Source organism: Chiloscyllium plagiosum, unplaced genomic scaffold (genome assembly GCF_037043375.1).
Source record: "Chiloscyllium plagiosum isolate Xiang-an unplaced genomic scaffold, Cpla_swu_hap1 HiC_scaffold_27, whole genome shotgun sequence".
NCBI classification, from domain to species: Eukaryota; Metazoa; Chordata; class Chondrichthyes; order Orectolobiformes; family Hemiscylliidae; genus Chiloscyllium; species Chiloscyllium plagiosum.
In genome coordinates, this window is record NW_028270165.1 from 56,508,302 (window position 1) to 56,524,979 (window position 16,678).

Consider the following 16,678-nt stretch of genomic DNA (forward strand, 5'->3'; position numbering starts at 1 on the left):
CCTTCAGCCCAAACCGGTCCATGCTGACCAAAATGTTTGTCAACACTAACCTCATTTCCCTGCACTTGTCCCATATCTTTCTGAAGCTTTCCTATCCATGTATTTGTTGAAACGCCTTTTCAATGTTGTTAATGTACCTGCTTCAACCACTTCCACTGGCAGCTGTTTCCCCAGGCGAACTACACTCTGTAAATATTTTGCCCGACATCTTTTCTTCCATCTTTCTCCTCTCGCCATAAAAATGCGTCCTTGCTCTTGAAATCCTCCCCCTCGGGAAGAGACAGCTATCATTAAGCCAACTCTACCCCTCAAGGTTTGAAAATATTGCCTCTCAACTTCCTCTGCTCCAGTGGAAAAACATCCCAGCCTATCCAGCCTAAATTCTAATTTGATAATAATGGCAGTGATGATTTTGGCTGTGTGTGTGTCAAGGATCTCTCATTTCTAAGCCAATGCTGTGCCTCCTAAGTTCACCTGATCTTAAAACGAATGGCACCCCGTTCACTTAAAATGTCCATGTTTTCTGTGTAAAGTCGGTCCTGGTCAGGAAATAGGCAGTGGTGTCTTATATTCCCGTAGACTTCTTGTGACTGGGTTCATATGCTCTGTTTTGAGATGTATGAGTAAATCTTCAGAACAAAAGATTAATGCAGCCCTTTATTCATGTCTCATTATTAAAAACACTTTCTCCATTTACAGATGTGATTGAGAAGCTTCTCCCAATGAACCTTTGACTGATAACCGCATTTGTCAGGCTTTTGAAAGTCACTGCAGCTCTGTCACAGCACAGGGGAGGGCTCTTTCAGACACAACACGTCATGCAGAAAATTCTCCCACATTAGTTGAGCAAAGTTGACGTCTTTTTAAGACATTGTGAAACTTGAAAGGGTTCAGAAAAGGTTTGGAAGGATGTTGCCAGGGCTGCAAGGTTTGAGCTACAGGGAGAGGCTGAATACGCTGGTACTATTTTCCCTGAAGCTTCAGAGTCAGCCAGAAACATCTGTTGAATCAGGAAACATCTCTTCCTGCAGCAGCTTCAGACAGACTGCTTGCTAAAACCCAAACCAAAACCAGGGGAAAAGAATAGGACAACTGCCCTTTCATTGTAGAAGTGGTTTAGAAAATAAAATGTCAAACCCTTTTCCCTGATTGTTGCCTTAGCCAGTATCTGTTAACCATTAGCGAAATCCTTAATCCTAGATGAATGGGAAGCTCTGCCTTTTACAACCCCTCCTGAAAATAAACCAAGAACAACATAATCTTCTTAAAGGAGCAGCATCATCACAACAGAAAGCACTTGAACTGAAACATTTGTATCAAAGGGCTGTACAGTTAGCAGGACAAGAAAACAGGTTTTCAATTTCACCAATCAATTTAAATCAGCCCCCTTGGCTACCAAAAACTTAAATTTAAATCCTAAAGTTCTGACAACAGGACCAATCCTATCATAAAGAATTGATGCTCTCAGTCACCTGTGTATTAGAGAAAGCATCATTTAGAAAAATAGAGAAGGGCATCCCTGACAGAGGAATTGGAGGAGGCATTCCTGACAGAAGATGGCACAGAATATTCCGGAAGACACATAACCTGGTTGTAATCTGAGAGATTAAATTCTATTTTGTTATGAGTGGGACATGTGTTGATTGGAACAGCATACCAGAAGAATCTTGATTTATTCCAGAATACTCAGTAGTTTGCCCGGATTAATTCAGTTTGTTAGTAATTTTGTTCATTTGTTTACCGTGAGAGTTGGTTAAATAAATTGCTGATTGTCAATTTTAAAGTGTCAGGGATTTACTTTTAACACTACAGCAGGTTACACCACTTATCACACTGACTTTACAGATTAAAGGGCAACGTGCCACTCTTTGGACGTTTCGGTTTGAGATCTTGGTGAGTGGGGGAGGGTGGACTCAGCGTTCGCTTTATAACAGTATTGATGACATTCTCTTGAATGCAATGGAGTCAATATTAATCCCAGCCTCTTGGTGTGGCTGTGGGTGAATCACCTTAATTTGGCTCCTGACTCAGAAACTGCACAGAGAATCAACTGCTGAAACAATGATTTGCATTTTATTGCACGTAGCAACCTCAAATAAAACCTCTCAAGTTCATTCAGCTTCCCCCCCCCAAACTTGGCTATTACCCAGTTGATGGGTTTCCACCGACAGTGCCCATCTCTGGAAGTGTCCAGGGGTTTGATGTAGTATTATTCTTCTAAGTACTGCTGCTGCTGTATCATTCTGGAGTTGAATTTTGGTGGGGTTTCCTCAATTTCAAATCTGAGGTGTGACTTTTTTTTAAGACTCTAACATCACCTCACATTGCTGGAGACCTCAGGTCTATAGTTTACCTTCTTATCCTTGAGGGTTAGCTGTCTGTTTGAAACAGCCTGTAATTAACCCCTCTATGTCAGGGCTTTCCTTCTGCAGGCAGAATTAATTGTCCTTTTGTCACACCATTATTAAATAACATTATCTTGCCTGTCCCAAGAAACAACTTATTGTGTTGCCTCCTTCTTCCCAGGGATGGTTAACAAGCCATTTATCGTATTGAATCTGCTCTGCCATTCAATCATGGCTGATATGTTTCTTAACCCCATTCTCCCTGTAACCTTTGAGCCCCTTGATACTCAAGAATGAGTAAATGGTGGGGCAGACTCAATGGGCTGAATGGCCTAATTTCACTTGCTGTGGTGTCACAGTTTCTCGTCGGCCCTTTCATTTCTTACTCCAGAAAGCGTTATTGTTGACTCGTGAAGGTTGGGAAGTTCTGGAGTTTACAGGTGCACACCACGCTCCTCTATGCCTCCTCCTCAGCCTTCAAGTAAAGGGAAGACCTTTTAGAACAGAAATAAGGAGAACTTCAGACAGAGAGCGGTAATCTATGGAATTCACTGCCCCAGAAGGCTGTGGAGGCCAGATCATTGAATATATTTAAGATGGGGATAACTAGGTTCTTGAGTATCAAGAGGATCAAAGGTTATGGGGATAATGGGGTTGAGAAACGTATCAGCCATGATTCAATGGTGGAGCAGACTCAATGGGCTGAATGGCATAATTTCTGCTCCTATAATCTTATGATATGCTGATGTGTGGAGGGATGAGAATGGGGGAAAAGAGATAAAGAGGGGAACACAATTAAGGTGAAGCTGGATACAGATACATAGGAAATACAAGAATTGTACGATAAATTTCAGACCACATAGAAGCACTGGCATACAGAGGGATCTGGCCATACAGATCTCCAAAAGTGGCAACACAGGCGGGTAACGTGATCAAGAAGGCACACAGCACGTTTGCCTTGAGTGTAAGAGTTGGCGAGTTATGTTACAGCTATTTATTCTGGTCACATTCAGAATATTGCATGCAGTTCTGGTCGCCACACTACCGGAAGGACATGGATGCTCTGGGGAAGAGGGTATAGAGAAGGTTCACTAGGACATTGCCTGGCCTGGAGGTCTCATTATGAGAAGAGATGTGATAAACCTGGATTATTTTCACTATAAAGATGGAGGCGGAGGGACGACCTCAACAAAATGATGAGACACATAGATTAGCTGGATAGGGGCGGCATGGTGGCTCAATCATTAGCACTGATGCCTCACAGCGCCAGGGAAACTGGTTCGATTTCAGTCCCAGGTGACTGTCTGTGTGGAGTTTGCACATTCTCCCTGTGTCGATATGGGTTTCCTCCGGTTTCCTCTCTCAATCCAAATGTGTAGGTTAGGGTGGAGTGGCTATGCTAAATTACCCACTGCGCAGGGATTGGCAGGTTAAGTTGGATTGTCCGTGCTTAAATTGCCCCACAGTGTTCAGGAATGTGAAAGTTAGGTACATTAGTCAGGGGTAAATGTCGAGTAATAGAGGTAGGGAAATGGGTCTGTGTGGATTATTCTTTGGATGTTTGGTATTGGGGAGAAAGTGAGGTCTGCAGATGCTGGAGATCAGAGCTGAAAATGTGTTGCTGGAACAGCGCAGCAGGTCAGGCAGCATCCAGGGAACAGGAGAATCGACGTTTCGGGCATAAGCCCTTCTTCAGGTGTTTGGTGTTGGGCCAGATAGTCTGTTAGATACTCAGGCTTTCCCCACAGGGTGGAAAAGTCAACTACAAGAGGGCACAGGTTCAAGGCGAGAGGGGGACAGTCTGGGGGAGAATTGAAAGGGAAGATTTTTCACACAGTTGGATGGTGGATGCCTGGAATGCACTGCCAGTGGACGTAATGGATAGAAGCACCTTGGCAACACTTAAGGTGTATCTGGATAGACACATGAATGGGATGTAAATACAGGGACAGAAACCACGCATCGGCAATAAATAGCAGGTCTAAGTTAGGATTAAGAATTGGCACAGGCTTGGGCAGGGAGGGGGTAGGGGGTAAAGTGAACTTTCAAAAAGCATGGGATACCTGTATGCTGATGAAGGGGTGGGTGGAGGCTCAGGTGGAGCATAAACACTGACAGAGGTCAATTGGATCGACTGTGCTGGAGACTCAATGGGACAGAGACAAATGTATCTATTTCAGATCTACCTGCACTTCAGCCGCTTCTGTGGACTGTTTCCGTAGGGAAGGTGCAATGTCAGGCTCAGAGAGCGTCAGCCCCCACTGGAAGTAAAGTGGATGAATGAGCAGCCAGTCAGCATAAAGGAACCCCTTACCCCTCCCACTTCACCCACTAAACAGGGTTCAAGATGTGACTCTCAGCAGCGGTAACAGCAGAGTCCAACTTGAATCCCTGCGCCATCTCACTTGTGAAGTTGCTGGTGTCTCCACAAGTTGCACGACTGGGTGAAGCCCGTCCCACACACTGGACAGGTGAACGGCCGCTCCTTGGTGTGGATGCACTGGTGTTTGCGCAGGGTGGAGAAATCACACAAGTCATTGCTCCACAGGGGACAGGTGAACGGCTTCTCCCCAGTGTGGACGCGGAAGCTGAGCAGCAGGTGATACGACTGGGTGTAGCCCTTCCCGCACACGGAGCAAGAAAACGGTTTCTCCCCGGTGTACATCCGCTGGTGCGGCAGCAGGTGGTGTGACTGAGTGAAGCCCTGCCCACACACGGGGCAGATGAACGGGTTCTTGCTGGTGTGGACACACTGGTGGGCCAGGAGGTGGTGTAACTGAGTGCAGGTGAACAGCCGCTGCCCGGTGTGCAAATGCCAATGAATCTCCAGCACAGATGGCGAAGCGAAACCATTTCCACACTCCCTACATTTCCACGGTTTCTCCATGGTGCAGGTGCCCTCGTCTGTCTCAGACCTTAACAATCAGTTGAAAACTCACTGACGCTTACAGCATGTGTGTGGTGTTACTGGTGAACCCGCTGATAATTGGAACACTCTCATTCAGTCTGTAAAGCTTGTTCCAGTCACTACTCTGGTGTGTGGGTATGTGAGACTCTGAGTTTCCAGTCACACTGACGTTTAAAACCTAACTAAGCAGACCTTCTCCCCTTTGTTTTCAAGGCCATCAATATCCACGTCCTCGTGAATCAAGTGACTGTCAGACTTTGATATGATGTTTGGTCTGAGATTTCTGCCGCCAAATTCTTCTCTTGTAATATTCCAGTGACGTGATTGCAAAGGTCATCACAGTCAGTCCATGATAGAAAATCTGAACGTAATTCTAGTTACTGTGGAACATTCTTTCCTCTCAATCCCAAAGATCTTTGTGTAGATCTATATGTAACTGTAAACCAACAGGGTTATGTGGCAGACTGCATACCTCCACGAAGAGTTCATATGGACTCAAGTTGCTGAATGGACCTCTGTAGTGCAGTATTGACACTCTTACTGAAGATCTACAATATGCTGCAGTTCGATATTACAAGCCCAGAAACAACTGCAAATCAGACAATGTCTTTTCAGAAGTTGGACCATGAATTTCTGAAGCTGCTGCTGCTCTTTCTCTCTCTCTCTCTCTCTCTCTCTCTCTCACGCAATGAAGATTGATCTTCACCCAGACTGGAACTTCTTTTCTCTGTCCAAATATTTGTGAACGCAGCCCTCTTTTTGAAGGATGGCATGTTTCCTGATCATCACAATTAAAGGGGTGTCTTCCCCCTGATATGCAAAGGGACAGTCAGTCAGGGGAGGGCAGGGTCACATCTTGTGTTGTTGTGTGGAATGTGTGACAGCTGCAACAAATTCATCCCAACTCCTGTACTCAGTGCTCTGGCTGATGAAAGCAAGCATGCCGAAAGTCGTCTTCACCGCCCTGTCTACCCATGACTCCACTTTCTAGGAGCTATGAACCTGCACCCCTACATCTCTTGGTTTGAAATACTGCATATGAAACAGATTTGGTGCTTATCTCGACTCTAATTCGGTATTTTATACTGAATGCCAAGACTGATGAAGGCCAGTGTGCCAAAAAATTTCTACCTGTGACTCCATTTTCAGAGAACTGTGAACCTGTACTCCAAGATCCCTCTGTTCCACTACACTCCTTAAGGTCCTGCCATTCACCATGAAATTCCTACCTTGATTTGACTATACAAAATGTAAGACCTCACACTTATCTATATTAAACTCCATTTGCCATTAACCTTAAACCTCTGCCCTCTAATTTTGCCCTCATTCCTGAAGAAGGGCTTATGCCCGAAATGTCGATTCTCCTGTTCCCTGGATGCTGCCTGACCTGCTGCGCTTTTCCAGCAACACATTTTCACCTCTAATTTTGGACTCCCCCAGCCAAGGGAAAAGACCTTGCCTATTTACCCTACCCATGTCCCTCATGATTTCATAAATGTCTTTAATGTCACCCCTCAGCCTCCAAAGCTCCAGGGAAAATAGCTCCAGTCGATTCAACCTCTTCCTGTAGCTCAAACCCTCCAACCCTGGCAGCATCCTTGTAAATGTTTTCTGAACCCTTTCAAGTTTCACAACACCCTTCCTGTAGCAGAAAGCACAGAATTGCATGCAGTATTGCAACAATGATGGAACCAATGTCCTCTCTGAAGAGGATTTTAAAACAGTATTTATAACTACAAGCAAATCAGGTTAGTTGGGCATGACTTTCCCATAGCAGTTTGTTTTGGTTGTCCTTCATTAACCTATGCTTTATAATATAAAAGAAAATATTTTGAGGGATGGGATTGCTGCTAGCAGTCCAACATTGTTCCCCATCCCTCATGGCCATTGGACCGAGCAATTGGCTACATGCTAGAAGGCAGTTGAGAGTCAACCACATTGTAGTAGGTCTGGAGTCATATGATGTGAGCGTGCGCACGCGTGTGTAGGGTTGTGAATGGTAGATTTCCCTCCCTAAAATAACACGTTCACAACACTCTGTAATGATTGGACAAAAACAACAGTTCTGGCAGAATCTATGAGGAGACGACAGTGTTACTGTTTTGAGTCCGGTGGCCCTTCAAAATTAGGCTGGATTCAAAACATTAACTGTTTTCTTTCCACAGATGCTGCCAGACCTGCTGCATTTCCCCAGCAATTGTGCCTTTTGTTGCTGATCTCCAACATCTGCAATTCATTGTCTTAGCCAATAATGGTTTCCTGGTTGCCAGTACAGAGACAAACTCTCACTTCCAGACCTTTTTATTAGTTGAAAATAAAGTCCACTAGCATCCATGATGGGATTTTAATTTTTGTTCTCAGAAGACCGAGATCTCTGGGCTACTTAACCAGTATCACTAGATCACAATCTTCCCTTCACTGACAGTGACATTGACAATCTTGTCCTGAATATTTTTCTTTATTCATTCATGGAAAGTGACACTTGATCTCCCAAAAAATAACCAAGTGCCAATTCAGAGGGCAGTTAAGAGTCAACCACATAACTTTGGATCAAGAGTGACACATTCACCAAACTGGAAAGGACTGAAGATTTCCTTCCTTAAAAAAAGGTTATTAGTGAACAAGATAGGTACTTATGACAATTGATAAGATCACCAAAGCAGCGATAAGTTTATATTGCAGATACATAAATTGATTTCAAATTGCATCGGGGCCATAGCAGCATCAATTTGAAACTCCAGATGTTAAATCCAGTAACAATGCCCAAATGCCACCAACTCCCTACAATCTCTAGGCTTCCCAACACTGACTGGTCTGTAATTGCCCGTTGCATCCTTTTCCTCCATACTATTTACTATTCAATTCAGCCCATTGAGTTGACTCTGCCATTTATTCAGATCACGATTATTCTGGGAAACATTTACTCCATTTTGCTGCCATTTCCCCATAATCCTCAATTCGCTTACTGATTAAAAAAAACTATCTCAGCCTTGAATGCACGTAACAACCCAGGCTCAACAGCCCTCTGTAGTATCAAGTTCCACAGATTTACTGCCCTCAGGAAAAATTCCTAACTGTCCTAAACATGCAATCTCTTATTTGGAGGTTACTTCCTCTGGTCCCAGACTCACCCACTTTTCCACATCTAGCCTGTCAAGTCTCCTCAGAATCTTGTACGTGACAATAAGGTTACCTCTAATTCTTCTAACTTCTAATAAGCACAGGCCCAACCTATTCAGCTCTCCTCATAAGACATTCTTTCCATACCTGGTATCATCATGGTCAACCTTCTCTGGACTGCCTCCAATGCCAATATATCTTTCCTCAGGTAAAGGGCCCTAAACTATTCACAGTATTCAGTTGTGGCCTGACTAATGCCTTACATAGGTTCACTATAACCTCCCTACATTTCTACTCTATTGAAAAGGCCAACCTCCCATTTGCCTCCTTATTACTCACTGAAACTGGATGAAAAGATTTGTGGATGTGATTCCAAATCCCTCTATTCTAAAGCTTTCTCCATTTAATATTCAGTTCTTCACCTCCTGACAAACTGCATTACCTCATTTTCCCATCTGCCAAGCTTTTGCTCATTTGCTTAACCTGTCTATATCCCTCTCCAGATATTTAATGTCATCCTCACCACCTGCTTTCACATCAACGGTCTCTTCTGCAAATTTCGCAATAGTACATTCACTTGACTTATCCAAGTAATTTGTATATATATATTGTAAATAATGTTGGCCCCAGCGCTGATCCCTGTGGTACACCACTAGTTACAAGTTGCCATCCTGAACATACCCCTTACCACAACTGTGGTAGTTAGCCAATCCTCTATCCATGCTAACATACAGCCTCCAACACCCTGGGCTCTTTGATTATTTCATGAGATGTGAATATCATTGACTGTGCCAACAACTCTTCCCAAATTGTCCTTGAAAATGTGGTGTTGAGCTGCCTCTTAAATTGCTTCACAAATATGACGTGGACCACCACAATGTTTAGAAGTGAGTACTAGCATTTTGGTCAATAACAGAAGTAATGCGATATATTCCACAATCGGAATGCTGTGCTCACACTTGTTTGTTCTTGGTGGTTGAAGTCATGGCTTGGAAGATGGTTTTGAAGAACCACCACGTATAAAATCAAGCCAGACTGATAGATTGTGGCCAGAGACTCTGCCACTTTGACTTTCCTCATCAATCACCCTGGGCTCTTTGCTTACTATTTCATGAGATGTGAATATCATTGGCTGTGCCAACAACTCTTCCCAAACTGACCTTGAAAAGGTGGTGCTGAGCTGCCTCTTAAGAAACAATGCAATATATCTTGCAGTCGGAATCCTGTGTTCACACTTGTCTGTTCTTGGTGGTTGAGGTCATGACTTGGAAGGTGCTTTTGAAGAACCACCACTCATGCAACCAAGCCAGACTGATAGATTGTGGCCCCAGACGCCATTTGATTTTCCTCATCAATCTACATTCCTTCCAGCCATGTTTCAGTCTCAAACTGCCACGCAATGCCTTCTGTTACGGCTTCAAGGTAAGAATACACAAGATAATCAATCGTATTTTGGGTTGTATAAATCTTAGCCTGCCAGAATTACTTTCTTAGACTTTAATTAAACTTTAATTAGACTTTAAATTGACTGCATGAAATGGTTTGTTGGTCAGACTTGAATCATCATGCTCAAAGGAGACAATGCCAATAATATCATTAAACTCCTCTTTTTGTTAAAAAAAGGTCAAGCTCTGATTTATTTTCACATCTTACTGATATTCACATCTGCACATTCAATGTCAAACTCAGACATCATAAATGAAATTACACCATTAATTTTGTTTTACAACAATCCAACAGATTAATTAATAACACAGTGAATACCAAGGCTGATTAATATGAAATTAAATTTGACCAAAAAAGAGAGTAAAATAAAATGGGAGATAACAAATGGGGGAAGGGCAGAAGGCAAGAAATGCAGCATCATAGAAGGTGCTCCTCCAGGGAGTGTATTTTACCAACTACAACTGCTCAATATAAACAAACACTCTGACATGATCCTCCGGTTTTAATGTAAACCATAGCCCCATACAGTAGGTACCATTTAAATAAGTTAATAGATACAAGCCTTGAGCAAATCCAGCCTCCAGCCAGACCCCCCGCTTCTTAGAGCTCGGACCTTCCTCCAGCTCCGGGGGGTTGTTGAGCTCCTGGGCTCCGGCCGCCGCCGAAGAAGCCGCGGGCGCCGGCTCTCTCTCCTCCACCGCCGACATTTTTAATTTGTTTTCTCGTTCACCCGGTAACCGTCACCTCCCCCTTCCCGGGCCCCGGGAATTATACACAAATAAACAATAAACCCCACCGGGGACTGTCTCCTTTTCTTCACAACTTTTGTTTGAAAAGTTCCGACTTTAATTTGAAATGTATTTTAAAAGTATTTTCTGAGGTAAACGGTGCCTGTCTGCCCCCTCCCTCCGTCAGAAACCGCCCGCTGAGTCGATGAGAAAACCGCAACCTCGCGCCGCCATCTTTGTTTTTCTCTTCTTTCCGTCTCCTCCTTCAGTGACGCGCGTCATCCGCGCCTCCTCCAACCAGAGCGCACCTTACTCCACCTGACCAATGGCGGCCAGCTTTGCAGTCAAAAAGGAAGCCACAACCCGGATTGTCGCTCTCCGATTCGTCCGCACCGACCGCAGCCTTTAGGATTGGTGAAGAGGTTCGCAGGCCCTTCACTGTCCCCGCCCCTTTACTACAATGGGCTCGAAGGGTTCAGGGGGAAGGTGTTCTCACCCATTCATTCAACAGGAGATGGGCTCAATTTACTGTAATGGGCTGTGGGGGTACAGTGGTCATGTCTCCTGTTGAGGAAGAAGATGTTTCCTCTCATTCAACAGAAGAGGGTTTTTTTTGTGATGCAGCTGTAGCCTCGCATAGAGCCCTGAGGCTCAGGTTTAAATCCCACTGCTCCAGTATGTGTAATAACATACTCAATTTTTTTTCAGTCATAAGTCACACAAACTATAGTCCAACACGTCTATTTGAAAACGTACGCGCTTGGAGCGTAGCCTCTTCATCAGGTGAAGACATGGAAAACAAAACGTGCAGGAAAGAGAATTCAGATAAATGATCAGCCATGGATGGTGATGAAAGACAGAGCATCTCAACAGTCAATTGCCTATTCCCATTCCTATTTCTGATCTTCTTAGTACATAAGTTGTGTATTTTCCAAACATTACTTTTATTTCCATGGTTTAAAAATGAATATTTAAGAATGGTCAGTTTATTCTTTCTCACTTGAGCACATTGTGATCCACAACTATTTAGATACCACTGCTAATATCATAGCCCCTCTCATGAGATATCAGGGGAACAATTCATGAACAAAATTTGACACTGAGTCACTCGAGTAGACACTTGAACAGAGAAAGCGCCCAACAGATATTGGGAATCTAAAGGTTATTGAAGTGAAATGTTAAGAGCAGGTGAACACCTCCAATAAGGGAACTCACCTGACTGACCGGATTATAATCACCCACAGTATCCAGTACTACTCTTCACCGAACACTGATTAATTTCCTTTTCAGTTTAATGATCCAACTATCTTTTGAATGCCATAATTGAATCTGACTCCAACACTCTCTCTCGCAGACCATTCCAAAGGTCGAAGATTTTCAATCATTAATGAAATATGTTCTGGATCTCTTCCAAAACACAATTCATATGGATCTTGCTTCAAATCATTTGCAGTAAGTTCTTCACATGGACAAATTTGCAGCTTAGAGCATTTGTTTAAATTTTATATAATATTGGGGTGGCACAGTGCTTGGCATTGCTACCTCACAGCACTAGGAACCCAGGTTCAATTCCAGCCTCAGGTAAGTGTCTGTGTGGAGTTTGCATGTTCTCCCTGTCTGCATGGGTTTCCTTCCACAGTCCAAAGATGTGCAGGTTAGGTGGATTGACCATGCGAAATTGCTCTGTGATGTGTAGGTTATGTGGATTAGTCATACTAAATGCAGGAGAACAGGATGATCCTGGGTGGGATGCTCTTTGGTGTGTCAGTGCAGGCTCAATGGGACAAATGGCCTCTTTCTGCACTGTAGGGATTTTATGTATCTCTGTCTGATTTCTTGCACATGCTACTTTCTGAAAGGGACATTTTACTGTCATGTTCAGTACTGCAGTCTCTATATTTTCATACATATCTCTAAATTAGGTTTGAATGAAATCCCCCCATTTCACTCTATTTTAGCTACCATTCGCCCCCACCCCTTCCATTCCCAATTCATTTTTCCATTACCTGTGTTATGATCCCCTCCTCTTTACATATATTATTGTAAACAGGCTAAATCTAGTTACCATGTCTCTAAAATATGAGATGAAATATGATCGCATACTTTGAGTCCATTACTACAGCTTGTTAAGGTCTCTTGCCAAAGAGAACTCTTAATCCTGCATCCTTCGGTAGGATTATATTAGGATATCTGGTCAGCATGGATGAGTTGGATTAAATGGTTTGTTTCCGTCCTGTGCAACTCTATGACTATGGAATAAGGGCCAGGAGCAGGCAGGTGGGACTAGTTTAGTTGGCGATCATGTACTGAATGGTCTGTTTCCAGGCTGTATGACTACACAGCCTCAAATGAATGGGGATCAATCCCAGAGAGATATTAAAGGTCTCGAGCACCACCTTAGGCACATGTGTGGACCCCTTCCAGATAACTGAGAGCATGGAGCACTGTGAAGTTAAGTACATCAGTTAGTCAGCAAGTTCTCTTCAGGAAACTTGTCTCGAGAAAGGAAGCGGTTTCCTGTCCCATCAACTGGACTGTGGATCAGTTTGGAGCAGGTCCTATATCTCTGACAACATCGGTGGCCAGAGTCGAGAGTGTGGTACTGGAAAAGCACAGCAGGTCAGGCAGCATCCAAGGAGCAGGAAAATTGATGTTTAGGGCATAAACCCTTTATCAGCAATGAGGCTTGTGGGTCGGGAGCGCTGAGAGATAACTGGAATGGGGGGGGGGGGTTGTTGGGGAGAAGGTAGCTGAGAATGCGATAAGCAGATGTAGATGATTGGTCGGAGAGGAGGGTGGGGCGGATAGATGGGAACGGTGATGGACAGGTCAGGAGGGTGAGTGGAGGCTTAGGGCTGTGATAAGGGGGGGGGGGTAAGAGGAGGAGGATACATGAGGAAACTTTTGAATTCCACATTGATTCCATGTGGTTGCAGGGTCCCAAGGTGGAATAAGAGGTGTTCTTCCTCCAGTGTCAGGTGGTAAGGGTTTGGCGATGGAGACAGCCCAGGACCTCAATGATCTTGATGGAATGGGAGGGGGAGTTGAAGTGTTCAGCCACAGGGCGGCGATGTTTGTGGGTGTGGGTGTCCCAGAGAGGTTCTCTGAAACAATCCACAAGTTGGCGTCCTGTCTCTCCGACGTAGAGAAGACCACATTGGATGCAATGGATACAGTGGATGACACTGGTGGAGATAGAGGTAAATTTCTGTCAGATGTGGAAGGATCCTTTGGGGCCTTGGATGGAGGGAAGAGGAGTGGTATGGACACATGTTTTACACTTCCTGTGGTGGCGGGGAAGGGGGCGGGAGTGAGATGGGGGCTGGTTGTGGGCGCATGGACCTGACGAGGGAGTCGCAGAGGAAATGGTCTCTCTGGAATGCTGGTAGGGCTGGGGAGAGAAAAATATACCTGGTGGTGGGGTCCGTTTGTAGGTAACAGAGGCTGATGTGATGTATCCGGAGGTTGGTGGGGTGGAAGGTGAGGATGGTTGGGGGTGGGTTCTGTCCTTGTTCCGTTGGGAGGGGTGGGGTTCAAGGGCGGTATTGCAGGATGTGGAGGAGATGTACTGGAGGGCATTGTCGACCACGTGGGAAGAGAAATTGCGAACTTGAAGGAGGAGGCCCTCTGGGATTTTCTACGGTGGAATTGGTCATCCTGGGAACAGATGCGGCGGAGGAATTGGGAATAAGGGGTTGCATTTTTACAGGAGGTGGGGTGGGAGGAGGCGTAATCTAGGTAGCTGTGGGAATCGGTGGGCTTGTAGTAGATGTCCACGGTTAGTCGGTAGCCAGAGATGGAGAGGTCCTGGAAAGGGAGATGGTCCAGGTGAATTTGAGGTCGGGATGAAAGGTGTTGATAAAGATGACGAACTGTTCAAACTCCTTGTGAGAGCATGAAGTGGCACCAATATGGTCATCGATGTACTGGAGGAACAGGTGTAGCTGAGGAAAATAGACTGTTCCACGTACCCGACAAAGAGGCAGGCATAGCTGGGTCCCATGCGGGTGCCCATGGCTACCCCTTTAGTTTGGTACATTGGTTTGGATGCCATCTGAGGTTTGTGTGGATCACTTCAGTGGGAACGTGCAGTCCTGGGCTCAGTGAGCAGCACTGCAAGCAAAGCTCACAGATTCCTACAGGGAAACAGGCTCTTCAACCCAACAAGTCCACACCGACCCTCTGAAGAGTAACCCACCCAGACCCATTCCTCTACTCCATTAGTCTACATTACCCCCTAAACAATACACTGCACCTACACATCCCTGAACACTCTGGGACAATTTAGCTTGGCTAATTCACTTGCTCATGTTTGGATTGTGGGAGCACCCAGAGGAAACCCTTGCAGACTATCCACAAAGATAGTCACCCTGAGGGTGGAATCGACCCCCGGTCCTGGCGATGTGACACAGTGGCACTAATCGCTGAGCTACTGTGCCGCCCGTGAGCCAACCTGGGGTTGGGGGATGATGGGAGGGGTGTGGGGGTGTTGTCTAGCAGAAAACAAAGAGAACTCGCTGATGCTCCTACTGCGCCCACTGTCAGAGCGGGCAGGAGGTTCAGTCCTGGGAGTGACCCACAGCAGCATCGCCGGCGGAATCTGCTGGTGCCCCTCTGGTGTCTCTGCAAGTTACTGGACGACGTGAACCTCCGCTCACACTCGGGGCAGGCAAACGGCCTCTCCCCGGTGTGGACCCGCTGGTGCCTCAGCAGGTTGGAGGCCTGGGTAAAGTCCTTCCCGCACTCAGGGCAGCTGAATGGTCTCTCCCCCATGTGGACCCGCTGGTGATCCAGCAAGTCAGAGGAGCGTTTAAAGCTCTTCCCACACTCAGGGCAGGGGAACGGCCTCTCCCCGGTGTGGATGTACTGGTGCCTCAGCAGGGCAGAGGAAATACCGAAGGCCTTCCCACACTCAGAGCAGCTGAAGGGCCTCTCCCCAGTGTTGACCCACCGGTGGGCCAGCAGGTTGGGAGGATTTGCTGAAGGCTTTCCCGCACTCAGGGCAGGGGAAGGATCTCACCCCAGTGTGGACCCGCTGGTGGGCCACTAGGGTAGAGGCCTGGGCAAAGCTCTTCTCACACTCGGGGCAGGAGAATGGACTCTCCGTTGTGTGGACCCGCAAGTGGACCATCAGGTTGGAGGAGCGGGTAAAACCCTTCCTGCACTCTGGGCAGGGGAGTGGTCTCTCCCCAGTGTGACTACGCCGATGTGTCTCCAGGGCAGACAGGAAACTGAAGCATTTCTCACAGTCGCCATACTTCCTCGGTTTCTCCATGGGGCAGGATTCCTCGGGTTTCTCCATGGATGAAGCTTCAGCCGCACACAAACGTGTGTACAGCCCCTCCTCGGTGTAAATTCCTCTTTCCAGACCTCCACATCCTGCAACACCGCTGTTCGTGCTACATTCCCTGAGAGACCATCACCCCCTACATTTTCCAAAACAGCAGACTTGTTTGAAATGGGGACAGCCACAGAAGACTCCTGCACTACCTGCCTACCCCCCCTACCTTTCCTGGAGTTTACCCATCTCCCTGACTGTAGCTGCGGCTTTTCTCCTTTCCTTTAACTGCCAAACCATCATAGCCCCAGGTCTTGTAAATTCCTCATTACTTCGAACTGTCGCTGCAACTTATCCACGCAATCCAATAGGATTTGCAAGCAAACACACTTACTGCAGACATAATCACCAGTAACATGGATACTCTCCCTAATCTCCCACATCTGACAGGAAGAGCATATCACTCTCATAAAGGCCACTTTTGCTACTTCACAATCTACAGACCCAGAAAATAGCACCGTCTTTTTGCTCTAAAAAAGTGCTCCGGGCTAACACAGTACTTGTGGTTTATATTTTTAAAATTTAATCAAGACACAGATGTCAGTAAAACCTATAGTCAAGAAAGAATCCACTCCATTCATGACTCTGGATCAGTGGTGCTGGAAGAGCACAGCAATTCAGGCAGCATCCGAAAAGCTTCGAAATCGACGTTTCGGGCAAAAGCCCTTCATCAGGAATAAAGGCAGAGAGCCTGAAGCGTGGAGAGATAAATTAGAGGAGGGTGGGGGTGGGGATAGAGTAGCATAGAGTACAATAGGTCAGTGGGGGAGGAGATGAAGGTGATAGGTCAGGG

At 45.8% G+C, this 16,678-nt stretch overlaps 1 protein-coding gene and 1 pseudogene across 1 annotated transcript in view; both read right to left on the bottom strand.

Annotated features, from left to right (window-relative positions):
- LOC148144204 (uncharacterized) overlaps positions 1–16,678 on the bottom strand; it is a 443,218-nt gene that overhangs the window by 124,638 nt on the left and 301,902 nt on the right. The window lies entirely within an intron of this gene.
- On the bottom strand, positions 14,913–15,849 carry LOC148144207 (uncharacterized; annotated as a pseudogene).